The 14,639-nt window shown below is 42.7% G+C and overlaps 1 long non-coding RNA gene across 1 annotated transcript in view; it reads right to left on the bottom strand.

The window, feature by feature from the left end:
• Positions 1 to 14,639, bottom strand: part of LOC118531471 (uncharacterized) — a 99,313-nt gene that overhangs the window by 50,908 nt on the left and 33,766 nt on the right. The window lies entirely within an intron of this gene.

Genomic DNA, 14,639 nt, shown 5'->3' with positions numbered 1-14,639 from the left:
AGAGAACCAGTCTGACCATGCCACAGAGTATTCCCTGTGGAATACTCCTTTGAATCACTCAAGAGTTGAGATGTTGGACCCAGGAGGAAGAAATGTGGTCCTAACACAATCCTTGGCTCTCCAGGAAGCAACAGCTATTTACTCAAAAGAACTCAAATGCAGTTTATTGGTTTTCAACTCTTGGACTTAAGCAGTAGACCAAGCAGAGAGGACTTCTGGCCGAAGACCAGAAGGTACTGCTGTCGGACAGAACAACGGAAAAGCACAGGTCAAGCTGACAAGAGTTGAAGGGGTTCCGTGGAGAAGCTGATATCTTCATCTCACTCTGTGTGGAGTTAGGAAATATTGTCTCGAGTTCGTGGAATGAGACACAGAATTTCAATCCATTAGTTGAAGTAATGAACGTAACCACCAGAAGAATGAAAAATAATACTGTGACTACCAAACTTTGGAAGGAAGAAGGGGAAGTGAAGGCAGAGTAAATAAACCTTCATCTTCCAATATTGACCAACAATGATAATGATAAATGATGAAAGGGACGAGTAAGTGTATTATCTATGGTGACAGGATAACCACCAGAAGACACAAAAATAGAAACAAGCCGTTGCCTTTGGGATGTGAGATATGCAGGTGGAGGTGGTTTGAGGGTGACAATGTTGCCTCTGTAGTATTTACACTTTTTTTATCCTCTATATGATTCCTTCCAAATTTTGAAAAATATGTAAAATTTGAAAATCACCAGGCAAAGTTTAATTATTAATCAGAAGGATATTTGGCAAGTATAGACTCCGTGTGATTTGTGGGACAAGTCTCTTACATTGTGGGAAAGCCCAGTGAAATTCCCCTCCCCAGCAATGGAGAACTCATCCTTGGTGTTCCCCCAATTTCCAGGCCTGTCACTACCAAAAGGAACTGGCTCCACATGGATACATTTTGATTTGTTGGTCTTCATTTTCTGTACTTACCACTCCTCTGTGTCCTGATGACATGGACTGACATGAGAGTCATCAGACTTCTCCTAGAAGTAACACATTTCAATCTTGTGTTGCTCAAAATAGGGAATAATGTAACTGGAACAGTGGTTCCCAACTGTGGCCACATGTGAGACTCTCTCTTGGACCTTTAAAAACATACCCCTGCCCAGGCCCCACTCCAGACCGATGACATGGATGGCCTAGGCTTTGATATTAACAACAACCACCACCAAAGTTCCCCAGGTGTTTCTATCCTGCAGGTAAAGTTGAGAATCTCTGGCCCAGTCTCCCGTGTTTTGTTCATCAGAGGATTGAAGCAGGTCCACCTCAAGGTAGTGCACGCTTCCTTCCTCATCATAGTCCTTGCAAGCAGTCAAAATTCTGCTTCTCAGCGCAGAATCTGAACCTCTTGACAGCTCCTCCTACCCTGAAATTCTCTCCCTCAGTTTCTTTGATCCCCTCTCTTCCTGATGCTCTTCCTCTTAGTCTGTTCATGGGGTACCCGTCCCCTGTCTTCTTGGGACCCTTATTCCTGGTCACATTCCGTGGAATTTCAACTACCTTCTTGACCACCACTGTCATCATACTGAGGATGGCTTCCAAATCTTCATCTCCACCCCAGATCTCTCTCCAGAGGTCCAATTGTCTACTGGACATTTCCACTTTGATATCTCACAGGTTCTTCATCCAAAACTTGCCCCCAAATGGCACTCCTCCTCTATTGCCCAAAATCCTTTCTGCCATCTTCCCTGCTGTGTCAAATGGCACCAGTTATCCAATCTCCTTCAACCAAACAAACCCAAACTCCAGGAATCCCCTCGACACTTCTTTTCCCTCCTCTAACCAGCATTCAATTCATTCTGTCTTAGTTAATCCCCTTCTGCTTCATCTCTATGGCCTGGCTATAGTCAGTCTATCATCATCTCTTTTTTGGATGTCTGCAACAATCTCCTATCCAGTCTCCCTGACTTAATCACGTCCCCTTCTGATGCCCACTTTGGCCAGAGTGATCGTTCCAAAGCACAAATATGACTGTGTCAATCTCCTGCTTAAAACCCTTCTATCACTTCCTCGTGGTCTTCCAAGTCCAAACTTAGAAAGGTCCACAAGGCACGCAGTAACTCACTCCTCCCTGCATCTCCAGTTTCAGCACCTGCTGCCGCTAACAGATGCCCCATGCATCTTGCCACACTGAACACCCCCACCCCACCCGCAGGCCCCCTAATCTGCCAGCCGGCTTCCTCCATGCTTCTCCCTGTGGATTCTGGGCCTGGACCGGCCTTCTTGACTTTCAGCTATCTCCTACTTGTGCTTGAAAACTTTGCTCAGACCTCACCATCTCCAAGCCCCCTCCTCCTCCCTGATGCCTATCCCAGGGCTGGAAAACATTTAAGAAGTGTTTACAGAATGAGTGAATACATATGTTCTTAATTTCAGAGAAGGAATGGAATTAGTACATGAAGAAAGTGAAAAAGATAATTATAATTTATCTCTACCTCTCAAATGCATTGATTTTTAAAATAAAGTTATCAATGTATTCTAAAGAGTCCTGGGGGTCCCACAGAGCCCCCTCAAAGGCCCCCAGGGGAGCTCTTCATTTTAAATAAAACTACTTTCATTTCATCTATTTTTATATGTTGGTCTTCTGAGAAAGGTCTAGTTTGAACAGTGTTTTGTGGCCAAGAAATATTTAAAAACCAATGGTCTAAATTATTCAAATAATTAAAATGAAGTGCAATTTCTGTTTGAATTACTCCCCCCCCAAAAGTTCTCATCTCTCTGTTTCTTTTTAAAGCAGCATAACACAAGGATGTTTTCTCCTGGTTTAATTTAGTGTCCTAGTGACATATTGCCTTTTTTTTTTTTTTTTGCTTTAAAAAGTAATTGTTATTTTGAATTGATAGTATAATGCATATGGTCACAAAAAGGAATTCAGTGAAAAATCAGCCTCCCACAAATACTCATCCTCCATCTTTGAGAGACAAACTGTAGCCAACTTCAGCACATCATTCCAGAGGCTTCCGTGCATGGATCACTGCTCTGGTGGACAGGGGGCCCATCCCCTTGCTAGGGACAATGGAAGAACAAGCCTTCTACACACCACTGATGGTTTAATCATTAAGAACTTGGAGTGGCCTTGGAAAGACACCTGGCCTCGCTATCCAATGACTGTCAGGAAGAAGGGCTTAACATCAACTCTCCCAATATCAAAACCACTTTTTGACAGACAACCTCTAGCATTTGCTTGGCTCATATCCAAATACCCATTTCAGTCAGCTTATTAACTTACCTAGGGATACATTTTCTCCTAATATATTTTGGAAGTGTTACCAGGAAATTACACTTCTTAAAATGAGACGGTCTGTGGGTGCTTTACTGAGTTTTTTTTTTTTAACTGATTAGAGTATTTGACATTTCAATAGATAGTGTTGGGACATTTGATTCTCACATGGGAAAGAAAAGGGAAAAAAAATTCCTACTTCATGCCCATCACAGAAATGAATTAAAGATCTGCTGGCTCAGTTGGCGGAGCGTGCGACTCTGGATCTTGGGGTTGCGAGTTTGAGTCCCATGTTGGGTGTAGAGATGACTCAAAAATAAAATCTTTAAAAAGATGTACTGAAGATCTAAGCATGGGGAAAAATACTCTAAAACTATTAGAAGAAAATAGAACACCTCTCAAAATTTTGGAGAAGGAAAGTTGCAGGGTTTTTTTTAAGATGACACACAAAAAAGCAAACTATGACTAGAAGAACATCTGATTACACCTAAGTAAAAACCTTTTGTCAAAATAACACCATGAACAAGATTAAAAGACAAGTGGTAGCCTGTGAGGAGTTCAGAACAGCTAGCAGACATCTATCATTCTCTACAGTGTATCTGATTCCCACCAATAAGGCAGAACAAGACATACAATGAATGGAAAAGCAGGCAAAGGATACGAACTGAGAATGTAGAGATGAGGAAATAAGAATGGATGATGCATGGGGAGCCTGGGTGGCTCATGAGATCAGGCCCCGCATCAGGCTCCACACTCAGCAGGGAGTCTGCTTGAGGATTCTCCCTCTACCTCTCCCCCTGCTCATGCTCTCTCTCTCTCTCTCAAATAAATAAATAAATCTTAAAAGAAAAGAATGGAAAATGCACGTATGAAAAGATATCCAACTTCATATATAATGAGGGAAGTGCAAATGAAACAATGAGATCTTTTTTTTGCCAATCATATTGGCACACATCTTAAAGTTGGAGAATATGAAATGTTGGCTAGGATGTGGGGAACTGGCACTCTCATTCGCTATTGTCGAGAGTATAGACAGATAAAGACGCGTTAGAAGGCCATTTGGCAGCATCTTGCAAATTTGAAAATGCGCCTCCCCTGTAATGCAGCAATTCCATTTTCTAGGTATTGCCCTAGAGACACTCCCACATATGTGCACGAGGAGCCACGTGCTTAGTTTCCATCTAAATGGCCACCAGTAGGGGAACAGCTGAAAATACTGTGGCATTTGTGTTCCAGGCTGCCCATATCCATCTGCCAGGATTGCCAGAGCAAAGTGCCAGAGACCAGGTGGCTTAAACAACAGAAATTTGTTATCTCACAGATCTGGAGCCTCGAGTCCGAGATCGTTGGCTTCCTCTGAGGCCTCTCGCCTTGCCTTAAAGATGACCACCTTCTCTCTGTGTCTTCTCATGGTCTTCCCTCTGTTACGTGCCTGTGTCCTAATCTCTTCTGATAAGTACGGCAGTTATATTGGATTCGGGCCCATACTAATGACCTCATTTTCACCTAATTGTCTATTCAAATAGATAGTCTCCAACTATAGTCACATTCCGAGGCCCTGGGGTGAGGACGTCTACATACAGATTTTAGGGGGACAAAATTCATCCCATACCACCATCCCTACAAGGAACTAGTAAGATGCACGTGGTGACAACGCAGCTTCATCTCAGAAAACAATGTCAAGTTGAAAGAGTGTGATGCATAACGGTGCCTACCATATGATAGCACTCCCCACTTACAAAACACACACATGAGCCTACACAAATATCTAATGCATGTATATCAGCATTTAATGTTCTGGAAGGATCATTCAGATGCATTAGAAGTTGCTTCTCTGTTGGTAAGTCAGACATGACTTTAGTCATAGTATTTTATTTCCTTAAAAAATATTGCAAACAAATACAGTGAAATGTGAATGCTTTCTAATTCCGAGTAGCAGAATATGAGAACTTGGATACAATATTCTTTGTAATTTTCTGTATCTCTTATATAGTTTTTAAAGATCTATTTATTTGAGAGTTGGGGGAGGGGCAGAGGGAGAGAGAGAATCCCAAGCAGGCTCCCCGCTGAGCACGGAGCCCAACACAGGGATAAATCTCATGACCTTGAGATCAGGACCTGGGCCAAAACCAAGAGTCAGACGCTTAACTGACTGCACCACCCAGGCGCCCCTGTATCTCTTGTATTTTTAAAGAAGTTTAAAAAGGCCAAAAGGATGACCAACTCATCCATTCCTCAAGATACTTTAAATGTATTTTTGCGCGAAGTCAGAAACCATGAAGGAGCTACACACTAGGACTTCATTTCACCTCTGCCTCTCTAGAAAAACATTGCTCTCTCTTACTGCATTTTGAGGCCATGCAAGTGCAGGATGCCTTAGGGATCAGCCCTGTGAGCTTCCTTTTGAATTTGTTATAGGAAGGTGGTCGATGATCTTGTCTACTACTTTCCACTATTTATCCCTTATGAGGACTAATTTATTCTGGAGATATTTTTATGAGCTGACTAACATCCTTTTAGATTGAAGAGGGGCATAAATAAATAAATAAATGAGTATAATATCAAAGGCAATAAATGCAATAAACATTTCTCTGCTGGTGAGTAACAGGCTCGTGCCTTCAGAAGGATGAAAGCAACCTTTCCTGAACTCCTACCATGTGCCAAGCACTCTGCTAGAGGCTCTAAATAATTGTCATTTAAATATTAATTGTTACGACATTAGGAAGCAGGTTATGAGGGACAGTGAGTTTAAATAACTTGTCCAAAGTCACAGTGAGTGACTAACCCAGACTAACTTCAAACCATAATAGAATATTTGGGAAGTCATAGCGTTTCCTGATTATAGAGGGGGTGGAAGAGGCAAAGGAGAGAAGTTCATGTTAACTTATTCAGAATCTATGTCCAGTGCAGCAGTCCTGTGAACCAAAGATTTTTCATTCCAATTGTGAAATGAGGAGACTAAAACTCAGAGAAGTTTTATATATATATATATCTCAAGATGCTCAAGATGAGGGTGCCTGGGTGGCTCAGTCAGTTAAGCGTCTGCCTTCGGCTCAGGTCATGATCCCAGGGTCCTGGGACCAAGCCCCGCATTGGGCTTCCTGCTCAGTGGGAAGCCTGCTTCTCCCTCTGCCCCTCACCCCGCTCTTGTGCTCTCTCTCTCTCTCAAATAAATAGAATCTTAAAAAAAAAAAAGATGTTCAAGATGACATAACAAATCAATCTATGAGGTAGGTCTATTTCTAGAATAACAGGGAAGGTTCAAGATGAGGATCTTCCATGGAAAATGCGTATGCTGGCCTTACTTCCTTTGTCCCCTTGATCTGCCATAGCAAAGTGTCACGGGCTGGGGGCCTTCAGCAGCAGCAATTTATTGTCTCACAGATCTGGACAGTAGAAGTCTGAAGTCAAAGCATTGGCAGGATAGGTTTCTTCCTCTCTCCTTGACTGGTAGATGGCTGGCCTCTCCCTGTGTCTTCACATGCTCTTCCCTCTGTGTGTGCCTATGTCCTAATCTCTTCTTCTTATAAGGGCACCGATTATATAGGGGTAGGGCCCATACTTATGACCCCTTTCTAACGTAATTACCTCTTTGAAGACCCTATCTCCATTATGTGAGGGTGATCTGGCTAAGACATTTGTCACCCCATTGATTGCCAAGCTTTATTCGGCAGATGTGGCTGGCTAGACAGGCGTCCCCTTCCTCTCTCACCGCTCCATGTGCGTCCCTCCCGAAGCTAAGCACTCAGTTGAAGAGGACGACCTTCCCTGATAGAAGAGGACCATTCTTTGGTCAAGGGTATACAAGTAACTGCACTCCCCTGCTAGAACTTCCAAACAAGCTCTCAAGGCCCACTTGTAGCAGAATGTAGGATAGTCAAGCTTCCAAGATTCCTGACACATCCAAATGAGGTGCTGCACATGGCAGTCTGCTTTTCTAAAAAACAATAAACAAAAACAAAAACAAACAAACAAACAAAAACCAGATCCTGTCTCCAAATACAGTCACATTCTTAAGCACTGGGGTTTAGGACTTCAGTATATGAGTGCAAGGGGGACACAATTCAGCTCATAACACCTATCATTCGTGGTTAGGCTCGCTCCATGTTACTGAAGAACAGGATGCAGGATGTTTTTAGGAAGCTTCTCTGGTCTGGAGAGCTGGTAGTCAAAAAAAAAAAAGGAAAGAAAAAAAAAAGAGCCCTAAGTTTAGATCTCTAGAGGGATGATTAGGGCAAAAGCTGCCCTTTTGGTAATTAATAATTCCTTATGAACCAGTCTAATTTCATTTGATTCACGGTGCATCTTGCTTTAGTTATGCTTCTGTTAAAGTGTTCAAACACAGCTAAGAAGAGAGAAACTATTTCTTCTCTGCATGAACAAAGTCCTCGGACACCCAGATGAAAGTACCTTGTGTTTCCCACCCAAATTTACCACCAGACTTAAAAAGGACAACAAATGTCAGCTCTGGTGGGTGATTCTCTTTGTTATGATTTCCTAAATGGTCTGTTTGGGGAGGGGGAGTGGTCTTCCCAGACCCCATGAACTGACTTATTTTCCTTGGAATAAAATCTTCCAGGAAATCTCCTCTACTTTGCCCAACCGTCAAGTGATTCAGTTATTATCTGCAGAGGGTAAGGGTTTTTCTGACGAGTGATCTGTATCTGTTTTGAGATCATTCAGGAGGAAAGGAAATCTTGCCCCCACCCATTTTATTTTTAAAAAATCTCCATTTCCGAGGTGCCATGTGGCTCGGGACACTGTTGTTCCTCATTTTTATTGACTTTCTCTCTTGGTGCGTATTGAGCCTCACAGCTTTAATTATCACTTATATACAGATGATATTCAAATTTACACTTCATTTCCAGCCCTTTCAGATGATGTCACCCTTCGCCTCGCCCCAGACTTGGCTCACGTCTTGTCTTGGATGAGCCACAATTTTCTCTGATTGAATATGGATGAGACAGAGGCTTTGCAGTTTAGTTGTAAATAAACTCTACATGCATTGAAGTTAATTTACCTCATTGATATCCCGGTCTTCCAGTTAAGAGCAAGGGTGTTCAGTGACTGACTCCGAATTATCCTCCTTCATTCATCAGAGAACTACCTGGCCAAGGGACTAATCTCCACCAAATATCCCAAAGACATGTGACAGTTTCCATCACTCCTAATTTTGGCCAGAATTCTGGTTATCTCACAGCTGAAATTCTGCCATGATCTTTGGAAATGCCTCCGCTAAAACCTCCTGTTTACGGTCTACTTGGAATATGGCTGCCCTTTGGCCTTGCTCTGTGTACACAATCCCAGGATACATTTTCCTTCAGGCAGCTGCGTTAGTTTCTTGTGCACTGAATAAAATGTAATTTGTCAAGATCTTGGCCAGATTGTCTGCCTTCACATAAACTAGCTTTTGAAATGACTTAAAATTACGGGCTCGTTTTTCCAAGAGTCACTTGCTGTTTTGTTTCATCGTGTGGTTGGAGATGTACCAGGCATAGCACCTCAACACTCTATAGAACATGCCATCTTGAACAAAAATGTGTATTTGAAAATACCAGGAGTAAGTATTAGCCTATGAGAGCCTGGCACGTAATAAGCAATAAGCACTCAATAAATACTCAGTGGAATAAAGACTGGGTAAATGAATTTGTAATCCTTTGAACCATTTGTGGTTGTTGCTGCTGTAGTTATTTATAATATATTTTTATCTACCTCTTAGATTATGATGTAACTGCGACGGTGTAATTATTAATTCAACTAGAACATATTAGAAATCTCCATTAACGTAAGTGAAGGGTATAAAATAGAATGTTTGGAGTTGTCAATTAGCTGATTTGTCTTGTGTTGTTTTTCTTCATTATTTCAGTGCAGCTAACGGTTCATTCAGCACATTTTAATTAAAAACAAACATATGTGGGTCTGCTAAGAACGCAAGTGTCTAGTAGTACAGTTAGACAGGGATGGCCAATATTTCTAGCAGTGACCATATGATATCTTCCATTCATCTCAGCAATAATCCTCCAAATCTAATTATTGGGAGGACGGCAGCTGGACTCGGTTAGGCTTTTCTTTATTTTTACAGAGATGTGTGTTTTTTCAGCCCGTTGTGTTGTAGAAAATCAGCTGCTGCCTGAGTCCCTTCCAAGGCTGAAATCCCCGCATCCACAAGCTTTCCTCCAGTTGCTTCCATTGAGACACCACCCATTTGTTCCTGTCCATGTGCCTCCTGGCCTGAAGATGTTCCAAGGAAACATATAGCCTTCTGACAAGATCTCTTTCTCTGTTTGTACAAATATGTTAGGTATATTATTGTGACCTGAAAGTATAACCATGGAGCATGTGTCTCCAGGGGAAGCCTCAATAACAGATGTGGGATCACCTGCATGAAGCCGCCATGTTCCTCGGTCCCATCTTTAGCTTTGCAGACTCAGGCAGGATTCTATCAGCTTCGTCTCATACTGAGGATGCAGAGGAGAATGTACTCATTTAAAATGAGAATTATAGCAATTAAAAAAATATTCACTCATATGGAGTGTCCCTCTGGTGTAATAATTGAGAACAAGGACTCTGGAGTCAGACTGCTTGGGGACCAATCCTGTTTATGCTGCTCACTAGCTATGTGACCTGCACTTCACTGCATGTGGCAGACAGACTTTAGGGTGGCCCCCACGATCTCTGCTCCTAAGAGTCATAACCCTGTGTCATTCCCTGCCCTACACGTGGGGGTAAGACCTGTGATATGCTTCTAACCAATGGAAGCTGGCAAAGGTAATGGGATGTACATGATTATGAATGCACGATTATGTAAGAGCACAGCACCCATCTTGCTAGAGTTTCTCTCTCTCTCCCTCTCTCCCTCTCTCTCTCTGTCCTTGGACTTGTGCTATTGGAGCGCTGAGCTGCCTTATAAAAAGTCCAGCTACACTGAAGCCACCGTACAGGAACGACCACGTAGAGAGACCAAATAGAAATAGAAAGATTGCCCAAGGAGCTATCTGCCTTCCAGCCCTAGCTTCCAGCTCTTTGGGTGTTTCCAGGCCCTAAATGAGTGTGTGAAGAGGACTTTGAGATGATTCCAGCCCCACCCCCATGCTGATGGCAACGGTGAAGAGGTCCCCGGGAGGACCACCCAGCTGAGCTCAGTCAACTTCTAGAACTATGGGAGAGAAGAAGAAATGAGGGTTATTGTTTTCAGCCACTGTTTTAAGGTCGCTGGTTGCAGAACAATGGAGAACTTGAAAAGATGCACATACTGAAACTCCCATTTGTGTGTGTGTGTGTGTGTGTGTGTGTGTGTGATGCAGACATGTATTCTGTTTGACATACGTGTGTCACACAGCTTGGTAACCAGTGCTAGCAATCCTATTGTCACAGTCACTGTTCTATCACAGACACTTGCCATCCTAGGGTCAGCACACATGGTTTTGGTGATTTTGCAAATCCCAGATCCGTGATGTGTGGTCATTTGTAATGTGCTGAGCCATGAGTTTGCGTCCCCGGCTTGTGGGCGAGAGCGAGTTTCTCACTGGTGAATGATCCTAGCTGACTACCAGCACAAACAGGGTTTTGTTTTCTGCTAGTCGTGCCTCATGCAATTAATTTTATGATGTAAGTTTTAAAAAAATGCTTTGCTCCCTTGTTAAAACAAAAGGCTCTAAAAAAATATCTTAGTGATAAAAATGAGAAAATAAGGAGGCCTGAGAGATCCTCCCCCCACCCCAGTAACAGGAATTTGAAAGCCTGGAGTGTCAAACGCTTGGCTTATATGACAGCAGTTGGAGGGGGGCAGTCCCCAAACCAGGGAGTGCAAGTGATTGAGCCATTTTGGTGAGAACTCTGATCAGAACAGAGTAGTTTACAAAGTCTTTAGAAACCTCAAGGCGTCATACGTATTTTTCAATTAAAATAGACTGCATTTGGGGAGGAAATTATATGCTATTTCTATTCACCAATTTGTGGGATATTTGAAGGTGTAGGGACATATATGTCTTGAATTTCAGCAGAATGTAGTCCCCAAACTTCATATGTGAGAGGCTTGTGCAGCCTTAAGAAAAGTTTAAGTCATGGTCCTTGACCTTGAGATGCATACAGTTTATCCAGGTGATGGATGTGGAGGCAAGAGGGGAAAAAAGAAGCCAACAAATGACAAGTTAAAGATTATCACTCTCATGCATGGTGGTGAATGTCACCTGTGATAAGGTGGTATAGAGAATCAGGGCTGTTAGTTCAGAGGAGAAAGACCAAGAACTTGAGATCTCTCATAGGATAAAGTCTAAGGTCCTTAGCCTGGCATTCAAAGCCTTCCATAATCTCTCCCCAACCTTATCTCCAATCTTCTCTCTTAATATCCACCACATAAAACAGCCCTTCCAGTCAAGTTGGCTGATTCATTAAGAAATACACCTGCCTCTAATTTACATCCTCTTAATTTAAAGAGTTTGAAATAAAATGAAAGAGAAATGAGCAGCACACACATAAACATAAAATAATTTCAGAATAGCAGGGATTTATGTTGCTTGTCAAGATTTTTTAAACAGAAAACTCCTTAGCAATAGGGAGTGAGAAACCTCTCATCCATGATCTACCCTGCCCCTTCCCCTTGTGGCTGGCTGGCTGGAGCAGAGTCAAGCCCCAAGGTCACCTTGGAAGCTACACACTGAAGATGGCAGAGCCTCTAGCAGCTGGGTCCTGAACGAGTGTGTGGAGGAAGGTCACCTAGCAACCAGGAAGGCCCCTGTCAACTCACACATCAGTAAGAAGTACACCTATTGTGGTTGGCCTTCGAAATTTTGGGCTTGTTTATTACAGCAGCTAACTTCTTGGGCAGTTTGCATCATCTTAACTAATACGGTCAGGTAATATGAAGAAGTAGGAAAAAGCTATCACTACCAGCATCAAAATAGAGGTTACCCACTGCACTGATAAAGGCTAACAGGACAGTTCCCATCAAGAGTATGGATTCTGGCACCAGACTGCAGGACTGGAAGCCATTCCTACTATTTACTGGGTATATAACCTTAGGCAAGTGCATTAGGTGGGGATGTGGGGTTCTCCAGAGAAACAGAACCAATAGGATGTGATATAGAGAAAGAGATTTATTTTAAGCAATCGGCTTATGTGATTGTGGAGGTTTGGCAAGTCCAAAATCTGATGGTGGAGGCTGGCAGGCTGCAGACACAGGAAAGAATTGCAGGTCAAGTTCAAAGGCAGTCTGTTAGTGAATTAGGAAGAGCTAATGCTGCAGATGGAGTCCAAAGGCGGGCTGCTGGCAGAATTTCTTCTTGCTCATGGTGAGGTCAGCCTTTTGTTCTCTCCAGTCTTTCAACTGATTGGATGAGGCCTCCCCAACAGTATGGAGGGCAATCTGCTTTACTCAAAGTCCACTGATTTAAATACGAATCTCATCCAGAAACACCCTCAAAGAAACATCCGGAATAGTGTTTGACCAACTATCTGGGCCCTGTGGCCCAGCCAAGTTGACACATAAAGGTAGCCATCACAGGAAGCTATTCACTCTCTCAGTGCCTCAGTTAACCTCCTCTGTGAAATGGAGATAATAAAAGAATCTATCTTATTGGACGAATCTGAAGACCGAATGAATAAGTGCATGTGTTTAGAATAGTGCCTGCCCATAGCGCTCTTGACTATTATTATTAATAATAATAATCATTATTATTAATTACTATTTTCACGGGCTTCAGCTCTATGCTTCACTCTGACAAAAGAGCTAAGAAAATGGTTAAGCAGGGCCACCAAGTGTAATGGGTGTTCAGTTGGGAACACCACTAACATGAAGAGAGTCTTCATACATGAGAATTCTTCTAGTGTAGAAGCTGGAGACTTGCCTACCGGCCTCTGCAGACTACACTGGCCAGTGCTCCCTTATTAAGGAGCTATCTTCTTTCTTGTTGTTATCCATGAATAAATTTTAATATATTCAAGTTTCCCCATGAACTGTTTATTTACAGTTCATATTAATGCAATCTGATGAAAACATCTACATGACTGGAATCCTTTGCAATCTACTGGAGCATCTCTACTGCTTTGCTTTTCCTTCACTTCTGGTGAGAAACTTCATTTTTGCTTTACATGTTTTTGAATTAACTGTTTTTGAATGAACTTCTCAGGAATGCAACATCAGCATAAATCAAAAGGCTGAGGTAGAGTAGAATGATTAAGAATCTGGCTCAGAGGGCGCCTGGGTGGCTCAGTTGGTTAAGCAACTGCCTTCGGCTCAGGTCATGATCCTGGAGTCCCGGGATCGAGTCCCACATCGGGCTCCCTGCTCGGCAGGGAGTCTGCTTCTCCCTCTGACCCTCCTCCCTCTCACTCCCTCTCATGCTCTCTGTCTCTCGTTCTCTCTCTCGCAAATAAATAAAATCTTTAAAAAAAAATTAAAAAAAAAAAAAAAAGAATCTGGCTCAGAGTTAGCCAGAATTGGGTGTAAAGAAACCCCACCTTCTTCACAAAGGATTATCGTGGGGATCGAGTGGGGAGTCTCAACACTGTTCCTGGCACAAGAAACATTCGGCAAATGGGAACTAGGAGGACTCCTTCCATTAGTAATTCTCTACATTGTTGTTACACTGTTCCTCCTCGTGCTGGGAGACATAGCATCCTGGGACCTGAATGACTGTGCGGAAGAAGTCACCTAGCAGCCAGGATTAGCCCCGTCCATCTATTACATATGCAGAGCAAACTCCTGTTTTCATTAATCTTTTAAATTTGGGGTTTCCTTATTATTGCACCTAGCTTGTTAGGTGCTATGCATCACCCTAACCACTATGGTCAGTTAATATTGCAAGAAGGCTACCAGTCATTCATGATGCTCTCTTCACCTCTACGGGCTGCAGAGGCCTTGAACTTCTGTAGAAAGTGGCTGCAATACAACAGCTTATTTACTCCTCCTATCCACTACCCAGTGACAATACCTCTCTTTTTATGGAAATGTCCTGCTTCCCCAGTTAGACAATATTGTAGATATTGATTTCACGGTGCAAGAAATGTGACTTTTAAAATTTAATTTTGGGGCGCCTGGGTGGTTCAGTTGGTTAAGTGTCTGGCTCTTGATTTTGGCTCAGGTCATGATCTCGGGGTTGTAGGATTGAGCCCCGAATTGGGCTCCGTGCTGAGCATGGAGTCTGCTTGAGATGTCCTCTCTGTTTACCTCTGCCCCTCCCCCCATTTGTGCTCTCTCTCAAGTAAATAAATAAATCTTTAATAAAATAAAATAAAATTTCTTTCTTGAGTTTCCATGCTACTGGCACAGCCCAATAGGAATTCTAGTTAATTTGAGGTTTTCCTGATTTCTTTTGGAGTTGCATCTAAGTTCTGGGCTGTGGAGCTGGGCATCTGGTCTTCAATATCATCATCTGTGCAGACAT

The sequence above is a fragment of the Halichoerus grypus genome, chromosome 8, assembly GCF_964656455.1.
Source record: "Halichoerus grypus chromosome 8, mHalGry1.hap1.1, whole genome shotgun sequence".
In the NCBI taxonomy this organism is placed as follows: domain Eukaryota; kingdom Metazoa; phylum Chordata; class Mammalia; order Carnivora; family Phocidae; genus Halichoerus; species Halichoerus grypus.
Note: the sequence above shows the minus strand (reverse complement) of the source record. Positions and strands in the feature narration are given on the sequence as shown.